General features: G+C 40.5%; 1 long non-coding RNA gene across 1 annotated transcript; it reads left to right on the top strand.

Moving 5' to 3' along the window:
* On the top strand, positions 1 to 6,395 carry LOC108954497. Its single transcript, XR_005548279.1, has 8 exons — positions 1 to 298; positions 537 to 681; positions 804 to 932; positions 2,516 to 2,692; positions 4,288 to 4,399; positions 4,474 to 4,772; positions 6,070 to 6,144; positions 6,220 to 6,395. It is a non-coding gene; the product is annotated as an uncharacterized LOC108954497 (long non-coding RNA).
* Positions 6,396 to 11,041: the final 4,646 nt, after the last annotated feature.

The following is an 11,041-nucleotide window of genomic DNA, read 5'->3' as shown; positions in this document are numbered from 1 at the left end:
AGTCAGTTCAAAACCCTCGCTAAACCCTCCCAAAGGCAGGAGCTCCTCCGCCTTCCCCACCATAAACCTCCTCCGCCTCGCCTTCCCGCCGCCGGCGACCCTCTCTCGTCGGATTCATTCAAGCCCGTCTCCGGCGAAGTGTTCGGACCGTGCTCGGAAGCAGGCGAGAGCAGACTGGTCGATTTCGATCTCCACTCTATTCGACGGCGTGAGCTCGCCGAGCATCAGAGACCTCTTGACGGCGTTCGGCCCCTTGTCGGAACTCTTCGCCATCAGCTCCCGCGATGGCCGGATTCAGGTTAACCTCGCGTGCTTCCCGATTCTTTCGTTTTGTGGCAAGTTTTCTTGGGATTCGATAAGAAAGTATTGGCTTTTACTGTGTCTGATTCTGGAACCGGACGCGAATTAGCGATTGTTCTCTGTTCCGACGTATGCGGCTTCATCTTATTACTCGCCCGATGCGTCTCTGTAAGCAACGGTTGCTTCGCTTAATTAAATGGGATCTTTTTTTTCGTTTCGGTTTCTTTGTTTTTTAGATTTGGGACACTTTGAAAGGGCAGATTCAGACGGAGTTTGTGGACATTGCGGCAAATGATCCGACGGACGCGTTTATGAAGCCGGACAGGGGTCACCTTTCGGTTGATGACACCTGCATGAAGCGGTTGGATTTGTGGAAAAAAGGTTGGTTTGTGATTTCTTATGGAAGTTGAGGGACAGTTTTGGCTCTTGATATCTGCTGTGGGTGGTGGGCTTTCACTATAATTTGAGGTAACTAATCTGGCCTGTGACTGTGGTGATTGCAGAAGTAAAGAAAGCATGGGGGCTCGATGATAGTTTTAGGAACAGGTGGGGGCGATGTCCTAGCACTCGATGTAGCATCTGCTGAATTGAGATGGAGAATTCAGCAGATGGTTAGTGACTGTCACCCCTGGGTGAGTTACCTGCTAAGTATCTTGGAATCTCTTGCTTGTTGTTGGCCGTGAGTGATCCTTATGTCATGGTTTTCTAGGAAAGTTGTTTTTAAAAGATTTTCTAATCTTAATTTTTTGCGGTTTGTTGCTTCTCTGCCAACTAACATTCTTTTGACATTGTTGGTAGAGTAGCGTAAATCCAACAACTGTACATTAAATTAGATATCATCTTGCCAATGGGGTGCTCAGTTTTATGCTGAATTGGGATTGTCATTGTGGTCACTAATGCGGTGAATATTGGATATATCTGCCCATTGTCGGGGGTATAGAATGAGAACGTTTGAAAAAGGATTGGCATTGCCTGCTCCAGGATTTACAGCCGAAAAGTCTTTTTTCGTGACTTTTAAGTAATTGAAAACTTCCTTTTTTGGGCAAATCGATAACTTCTGGAATGGTATGGCCTTAATAGTTTTTAAGAAATTTGAGTTTCTTGAGATTGAGACGTTTCTGAAGTCTCTCACGGAGTGAGAAACCATGAAGAGGATGTCTTATCATGAACAGAAATGAGGAATTTAGGAGTGATGGTGAATGGTTCATTTTTCTTCATGAGGTTTAGCTGCACCCTTTTTCCATTGTGTCTTGAAGTGGTAGAGGCGATGATCATTAATGTTCTGTTGGCATTAACACTCTACCAAGTTTCCTATGTTTACTTCTGGTGCTTTGGTTGAAAAGAAGTAGCATGTATGTTGATTAATAAAATAGTCTACTGGCTACCTCCCCTTAGTAGTAGTTGAAGATGAAGTTCCATGACATTCTCTTGATCAAGAAGATTACAATATTTTCTTTTAACTCAATGGTTCCTTAGCAATTTCATTTGTGTATGCATAATGGATCAAATTATGCCTATTTTGAAAGGAACGAAATGTTTCTGGCATCTATAAATTGCAGGGATGGATAGAGAGATGTGTGCTCCTGCTTTTGTTAGTGATGAACATGATAAATGGAAGCATAAAGTTCAAATGATTTTACAGCTGAGGTCAACATAATTGTGAGCACCACTTTGGAAAAAGGATTTGTTTAATGTAAAGTTGGAAAGTTTTAGTAACACATAGTGTCGAAATTCATGGACAAATGCCAAAAGAATTAATTGGAAATGATAACCTTTTTAAGCATACCTCTTCTGTTGGTAGGATTATGACATTGGAGGATGCAAGGATCTCTGGATCAAAATGCTAACTTTATATCTAGCCCCTTTTCCGGTTTTCTTTCCTGATATGTCATCTATGAGTTTGTGGGTCCTTGGATCATAGGATCTATGAAGGAATTTTAACTACTTTTGCCAAAAGCACCTGTTGTTGAAGTAATGTGCTTTTGTTGCTTTGAGTCATCCATGTCCTGAACCATCCTGTAATTAAAAACTAGGGGTGCCATATCTTCTGCTAATCTTTCTGCTACATATATTCTCATTGAGTAGTTGCCTGCACTTGTTGCTCCATCTCCCATGTTCTACTCAAATAAGTCACATTAAAGTTCTGGCTGGCATAATTAAGTTTCTTATAGTTGGTCCTTGAGCGATCATTAATTGTTACTTCCTTATAAAGCAGTGATGTCATTGGATCGAGCAAATGCTGAAGACGCCCTACTTCCAGTTCCAACTTTTACTGATTTGGGAGAAAGAAAGAAACCACATCAATATTCTGGCATTGACCCTGATGAGGTAATTGCTAATATAGTCGACAGCAGGAGTCAAGCAAAATCTTTGGACAGCGAACAAATGCGTGGTACTCTTCTTAACAATAGTGTAACAACTCTTGCTGTGATTTATCTCGAGACTCTTGATTGACTAGGTTTGCCAGTACAATTCTTGCATGGAGGTGTTAATGTGCCAGCAGTTAAATAAAATAATATGGTTGGAAGTTTCTGTATGAAGATGGTCTACCTCAACATGTTAATTTGCTGTGCTTGGCTATATTATGGATCATCTGATGAGGCTTGGTCTAAACGTTTATTTTCATTGAAAGTTGTCTAATGAGAGATCTCTAAAACTTGTCATCCCAAGAGGCTTAGGGCTTACCTTTGATAACTCAATATGTTTTGGAAATTAACAATTAACAAGATTATGCTTGTTTCATAACCTTTAGGAGCTTGACTTAAAAGATTCAATTTAGTAAAGAGTTCACTTACTGTGGCAGTTAAGAAAGGGATTTGCTCATCTTTACAATAGAAAAGTAATTGATGCTAATAATCTTACCAGTTATAGTGCAAAAACTTACCGATGATAATCACAGTTTGTTTTTGGTATTAACAATATATAGGGATCCAATTTCAGTTGTCATCAAACAAGTTTTTATTTCTGCTTTCAAAACTTAACATTGTTGAAACAAAATTTAGCACTTAAGTTTTCGGTACTTATCTGAATTTCTTTTGGAAGCAGATGATTCTTCATCTCCTTCTTACGTTCCATGAATAGTCGGCAGTTTTATCAAGGAAAAAAAAAACAATTTTCTTTTCTTAAGAGAGTTGCTTTCTAAGCAATTTCCTAAATACATCTCTGTCAATACGTTGTTTTGAGAGATACATGTTTTAGAACAGCTTGATATTCTGAAAGTTATTTAGGGGAAAGCTTGAGAAGAACATGGTCAAGAAAGATAAAATGCCAGAAGAAAGAAAAGGTGCATTTGAAGCTGAGAGAGAGAGAGAGAGAGAGAGAGAGGTTGGACATAGCAGAAGGGAGGCAAGGAAAGAATTACAAGGGCATGGTAGTCATTGTCTTTGAATGAGGGCTATTATACCCCCACTTATAACATAGCTAACTGCAGGCAGACCTTGTGTTTTATTTTTTCTTTCCTTGTATTTTAAATTTCTTATTTGTTGGTCCTTGTGCAAGCAATCTGGTTTTTGTTATCTTCAGGAATAAAAGCTTTTTAAAATGTTTTGAAAAACAGTAATGCTCCGATCATTTTTTTGGCATTTTGTCCCCTCATTTGATACTAAAACTTTTTATGTACTAGATGGTGTGTGACACATCTTCTGTACACCATATTGTGTTTTGGCAACTTCCATTATAACTTTCAATGTCCATTTGTTTTATTCTTCTTTTATTAATTAATTTATTTTATTTTTATTTTTTTGCATATGTTTTAATTGCTTTTAGGGTTCTCCATGGCTAAATATCCCTGCTTTTCGATCCTTATCATTAATCCTTGAATTTTGTTAAATGACTTTCTGGCCTCCATTCACTGAATTAGTGTAAGGAGCTGTTGTTTGGCTGGGCTCTTCCTCAAGTCTGTTTCTTTGTCTTATTCTCATAAGCATCTAGCAGGTTTAGAGGTGGTAAAACATGCTAATGGATATTGGATGTCATATTTTTGAACAGGTCATCTAATGCAAAGCTAGTACTTACATGGATCGGCAGGATATTGGTCATTCACAGTGAATATGTCCTTTCTCAGGAACCAATGACCGAGCTGCTTTATTCTTTGGGCAAGGTAACAAGTTCATGGAAGTAAAATTAGCCAATTTTTTTGTCAGTTTGTTCTCTTGATGAGTGATTTTTGGACAGGTCATCTAATGCAAAGCTAGTACTTACATGGATCAGCAGGATATTGGTCATTCACAGTGAATATGTCCTTTCTCAGGAACCAATGACCGAGCTGCTTTATTCTTTGGGCAAGGTAACAAGTTCATGGAAGTAAAATTAGCCAATTTTTTTTGTCAGTTTGTTCTCTTGATGAGTGATTTTTGGACAGGTCATCTAATGCAAAGCTAGTACTTACATGGATCAGCAGGATATTGGTCATTCACAGTGAATATGTCCTTTCTCAGGAACCAATGACCGAGCTGCTTTATTCTTTGGGCAAGGTAACAAGTTCATGGAAGTAAAATTAGCCAATTTTTTTTGTCAGTTTGTTCTCTTGATGAGTGATTTTTGGATAGGCCCCTCAATAATTAATTGCCTTGTTAAAACCTTTTTCCTTCGCCGTTGTTGGCCAATAATACTTGTCTGCTTTTTGGTTCAACGTTTTCATAATTTGATAAGTCTCCCTTTTTCAGCCTCTAACCTTGTGCGGCCGTCTCCATACATTAACGAGTCTGCATGTTATTGTTGTGACACTATCATGTTCTTAGTTTTGTCTGGTTATCAAAACCAAATTGACAACTATGATGGGTCTCTTGTTTCTGATCGGGAATTATCCCAGCACAAAGCCTTTTCTCCTTGACCAAAAGGTTAATTAATCAGTTGCATGAAATGATTCCATGAGAATTTTGCATTATAAGCATATATATGTTAGATTCCCAAGGTAAGTAAGAGCTTGGTACATGTTTTTCTTGATCAAAGCTTAGCCTATCTCTTGTTTCTTTTTCAAGCACTTTTCTTAGAATAAGTGTATTGTTCCTTCGAGCTTAGAATTAGTAAGGTCTAGTGTCTTTTCTATTCGAATTGGTGACTATCTCATCAGAAAGTTATTCTGCAAGTCTGAACTCAACCACAAAATTGGACCCCAAAATATGGGTTAGGATTAATTTCTACGGTTTCATGTATACATCATTTTCTATTTACTTCTGTTGAAAGCTAAAACTAATGTAAGAAATGAGTGTAATTGGGGCTGGGTCGTTATATACATCTCTTGTGATTTCTAATATGATGAAATTATTTCCAAATTCACATGCTTCTAAATTATTTACTTCTGTTGAAAGCTAAAACTAATGTAAGAAATGATTGTAATTGGGGCTGGGTCGTTATATACATCTCTTGTGATTTCTAGTATGATGAAATTATTTCCAAATTCACATGCTTCTAAGTTAGAGATCTAAAAAAGAAAAATGGCTGCTGCTGATGCAAACTTGGTTCATACATATCTTAAATCGCCTTTGCATATGTCGATTTCATTGAATTTTGAAGGTGGCATGAGGGAAAGGGGTGTTTATGGCTAGAGTTCTGAAGAGTTTTGCAATCTCTGGTTCTAGGAAAAATCCTGTCAATCTTTTCTCTAGTTGTGGGTGGCATCAACAATGATATGAAAGAATTGCGTTGGTTTCTTTTTCACTTCATCTAAAATATTTTACTTCTCAAGACTCTCCGTAGAGCTTCACGTTATTTGTTGTTCTTGGGTTATGGTTGCCTGTTGTTATGATTTATATAATTATTGTTTTGCAGACTGCAAAAGCTAGAGGGACGGCCATTCAATCGTTACTGGAGTCAGTTGGTCGGCTGCAGCTTGTTGTCGCTCAGGTTTAGGCCCTTTATATTTTGCGACAGATAATTTTTTGAGCTCGTCTGATATTGGTAAATGTTGTCTTCCAACAGATTGACAAAGCCACACAAGATCAAACTAGAGATTCTCTTCACAAGCGTCAAGCTGATGAAAGTGATGATGAGGACGAAGACATCGGTCACGTCTTTTTGCTTTCGTGCAGATGTTGGTGGGGCTTTCTTGTCTCCCGGATCCAAAATCCCTATCAAAAGCAAGCGGAGTGAAAAGTCGAACATCCCAACAAAGAAAGATGCAAAAAAATAACAATCACATCAAAACGGGAAAGCCAAAAACCCAACAAAGGAAAATCATGACATGACACAGCGTCATGTCAATTGGAAAAAGCAGAAATCCCCAGCAACGCAAACTCAAGACCAACGTCGCAAAATCATAACATCGCATAACATCACAACAAAGCCGAAAAACGAAAACCCTAGTATCATTGCATGCTAACCACCGTTAAAATAGTACTCAAAGAGGGAAGCTTAGAAGATATTGATATGGATGCCCACGGATTGACTTCTTGATTGACCTACATTGATTCCTTTCATAGCTGGAAAATCTCGAGCCTCTATATGAGTATGGTTGTGTACCCCGAAGATTTCGTCACAACGTTGCTTCGATTTGGATGCAGAAGTAGCATCTTGAAGGTCGGCGAAGGCCCCGGGAAGCACTATTAGTGGTTTGGCATGCGAAAGTAGTACTCACGCATATTTCTATAAGGTTTCATTATCATAGAAAATCTCAAGCCCATGATGCATTAAGTAGAAAACTCGACTTGATTGGCCTCAAATTTTAGATCGAATCAGAAAAAATCGTGCGCGATTGTTCAATTTCGTGATTTAGATATTAGATGTTTGTGTTGTGCTTCCACAGATAAGAAAAAGGAGTACCGATTGTGCTCTAAAAGCCAAGAATGGACGTCAAGAAATGTCGATATTTTCCCTTGCTTTCATATGTCAAGTCCTTTTAAATAATAACATCACTCGGAAGCGACTTAGATTCTTAGAAATGCTTTGTTTTTTCTCTAAATTATAGACCATGTGTGGAGGAGGAAAAGTGGGGGAATTCGGCTGACATCAGTGGTTATCAATTACTTTTGGTAGATCCTCTTGCTTTCACATGGAAGTCCTTCGATCATTAGAATAGTCTGCTTGATAAGGCCTTTTCGCAATAGCTTTAGCTGTCACAAAGAATGCTGCATTATTTAAGATTTGACCGGCATCTCATCATTACAACCCCCAGCATGTGGACCGCTTCAGCGGTTGTCTCGCCCACTTCCACTAGTTACGGTTCAATCACAATTTGCATTTATCTATTTATTTTTGCTAGAACCAATCACGATTGTTATTATTATTATCCTTAAAGAGAATCGAGAACGTAAGAATAAACGTGGTCGGAGATTGAAAGATTGTGCCAACATGCGACAACTCAATTGTAAGCATCGGGGTTTTGCAAGAGGGGGGCTTCAATGGCCTTGAACATTCCCTTCGCCTTCTCCTCTCTGCCGGCCTTGATCTGCTCCTCCTTGATCTCGACACCTTCCTTCGCGTGGCACTTGCTCATGCCCTTGCACCTGCGCCCTCCGTCCCGACCTGCCTTGCACTTGATCTCGTTCAAGATCTTCTCGAGTGCGTTCATCAAGGCGTTGCCCTCATTGGTGGTGTATGCGTACGTGAGCTTTCATTGTCCAGCTCGTCAACCTGGTGCTTCGCTGAGTTGAACTGGCTAGCTGTAACACAGAGGAAGAGAGATAGTGAGAAATGATTTTGCTTATGAGTTCTGATAAGGATTACATGATAAAATTTTTGTTTTTCGATTTTTTTGTTTTTTGTTTTGTTCTATGTAATAGGTTTGAAACAAAAAATTATTTGATAATGTAATTTCATTTTTCTATTTTTGGAACAGATTTCTATTTTAGAAATAGATTTTGTGCACAAATCATAAGCTAAAACTTTTAGGGCCTGTTTGGTAACCATCCAAACAAAGGCCAAATTCCGATTCTTTGTTCCGGAATCGCTTTGGCCTAGAATCGCGTTTGGTAAAATTTTTGTTCCTGAACAAATTTGGAAATGAATCAAGAATCAAAAATAGTTGATTCTTGTTCCGAGAATCAATTTGAGAATCAAAATCAATAAATTTTCTTCTTCCCTTCGGCCATCTCACGACCGCCGTTCACCGCCGCCCGCCACCGTCCGCCATCCGCCACCGCCGTCCACCGCCGTCCACCGCCGTCGCCGGCCGCCGCCGGTCCGGCGAGCTCGCCGGACCTGGGCGAGGTCCGCGAGGCTCGGCCTCCCAGATCTGGCGAGGCCGAGGCTCGCCGGTGGCCGCGGGCCTCGCTGTGGCCGGGCGAGGCCTCGCCGGGGCGGCGGGGTTGGGCGAGCCTCGCGACGCCCAGCCCACCGGTGGCCGGCGAGGCTCGCCCGGCCCGCCGGTGGCTCCGGCAGCCTCGCCCAACCCCGACGAGGTCGGCTCCGGCCACCGGCGGGCCTCGGCCGCCGCGCTCGGCCGAGCCTCGGCGGGCTAGGCGAGCCTCGCCCGTCGGGCCGCGAGGGCCGCCATGGCGGGGCTCGGCCGACGAGGGCCGGCCTCGCCGGGGCCGGCGACGCTCTGGTGAGGTCGCCAGGCCCCGGAAGAAGGAGAAGGTGAGAAAAAGAAAAGAAAAAAGGAAAAAAAAAGAAAAAGAAAAGAAAAAAAGGAAAATGAAAAGAAAAAAATGAAAAAAATGAAAAAATGAAAAGAAAAAAAGGAAAATGAAAAGAAAAAAATGAAAAAATGAAAAAAAGAAAAGAAGAAAAGAAAACAAAGGAAAAAAGTAAAAAATTATTTAAAAATTAAAAGAAATTGATTTGGAACAGAATTAATGAATACGGTGACCAAACGCAATTCTATTCCGTAATCGAAATTTTGACGCTACCAAACGACTTAAAATGCTTAGAATCGCTTCCTTCAGAACGGAATAAAAAGAATCGCCCGTTCGAATCGCCTCCTAACGTAATCGTTACCAAACGCGCCTTAGCTTTTCTATTTTTGGAACAAAAGTAAAAAATGAAAACTCTTTTCAAGTTCTTTACCTTTATCAAAAAAAAAAAAAAAAAAAGTCTTTTCATTATTTACTTTCGTGGCCGTCCGCCGCCCATCTGTTGCTTTGGGATGTTGGCCATCGGCCGCCGGTCATTGAACGCCCGCTGCTTGCTAGATGCCGAATAGAGAAACTGATATCGGCCCTGCAGCTGTACAGTCCCATGATTCTCTCTCCGCATAGAATTTGCTAAAAAGATCAGAAGGACGGGTTGTACTGATGTTGGGATCTCGGGCTTTCCTTGTATATGGAGGGAGACGGAGAGAGGTTCATGAAGCAGCAAAGACTAAACCTAAATTGGTCATATGGTGGGTGGTGGGGAACTTTTGTCTACATTAGGGGTCGTCGCTATTTTATTTTCGGGAATTCTAGATTGTGGATCCACCTCATAAATCATAATAGCAATGAAGGGGGCACCCAACCTCCAATTGCAACCCTAGTATCCGAATTCCTTGCACCCAACCTCCACTCTGGTAAGGCCAGTGTCGGTCAATTTCTCGTTGCGCAATGCATTTGGAAAATTTGAAAGTTAGCGTCCTTGCAGAGTTGTCTTTTGGTCTGATCTGCAAATCCTTTTACCTTTCCTATTTTTTCTTCGGCAATTCTTTTCAAACGCGACTTTCCCGATGCATGTGTAAAGAAAAGGCTAAATTCCCTATAAAATAGCCTAGATTTGTCACTATTTTCTCCCTCCACCCATTGTAAAATGTCTTTCTTCTTTTTTTTTTCTTTTTTTTATCTTTATTTTTGGGGGTTGGGACACCACCCTTTGTGAAGCATGTGGATCCACCTCCTGAAAGCGAAAGAGCTTCCCAATTACAATGGAAAGCGCATTCAACCTCTCTTCCAAAACGTGAAGACCGAAAACTCTGATAGGGCAAAAGTGTCACGCAATTTCTTATTATCTAATTGATAAGGGCAATGCACTTGGAAAACACTCGAAGCAAGAGGCAAATAAACTGCGTTTCTCGTTGAGGGGAGGAACTCTTGTTACTTTTCTAGGGCGCGCGCGTGGGGGAGAAATCACATTGCATAGAGACCAAGCACTATGCATCAGTGTGCCGATGGATCAGTAACTTCCGAGGACTGAACAAAGATGGACGAAAGATAAAGCAACGAAAAAATTCATCAAGTTAATGTTGGCGGTTCGGCAATAAATATTATCTAAAATTTTCAAGTTAAGCAATCTTGCGAACAATCAAAGTTCAAGTCTTTTGGTCTGATTTGCGCGTACTTTATCCTTTTTTTGTCTTTATGGGGAACCCTTTCAAACGCAACTTTCTAGATGAATGTGTATTGCCATCATCAACCTAGGTAAAAAAGACAAAAGGTCGATTCCAGAGAACCACTGCCCTAAGTTCAGCAAAGCCAGGATCCGCCGGACTCCTCGTAATCAACAAAGACGGACACTCAACCCCCACGTTCCATGGGTCCCGACTTCTCCTGACAGGCTAAAGAACGGAATGACATTGGGGTGAATGATGAGTGATGAAGACACAATTATTAAATTAATTTCTTAGGTTCGAACTCGTATCCAAGACCGGACCAGATTAGAGAATGTAGATCGATTTGTTAAACTAGAAAATCCCAATCTTTAACACTTTCTTATTTGAATTAGAAATTTTCTTGATGGGAATATCCTCTTAATATATATATAGACGAGTTATTTGGTCTTTCGAGAAGTCTATGTTTGTTGGTTGAGAAAAGTGCGAATTTATTATTATAATTGATTGTGTGAAAGTTAGAACTTGTTGGAAAGCATCCGGTGGCAGCTCATGTCTCTCAAATAT

This window comes from Eucalyptus grandis, chromosome 1, assembly GCF_016545825.1.
Source record: "Eucalyptus grandis isolate ANBG69807.140 chromosome 1, ASM1654582v1, whole genome shotgun sequence".
In the NCBI taxonomy this organism is placed as follows: domain Eukaryota; kingdom Viridiplantae; phylum Streptophyta; class Magnoliopsida; order Myrtales; family Myrtaceae; genus Eucalyptus; species Eucalyptus grandis.
This window is presented reverse-complemented; position numbering and strand designations above follow the sequence as displayed.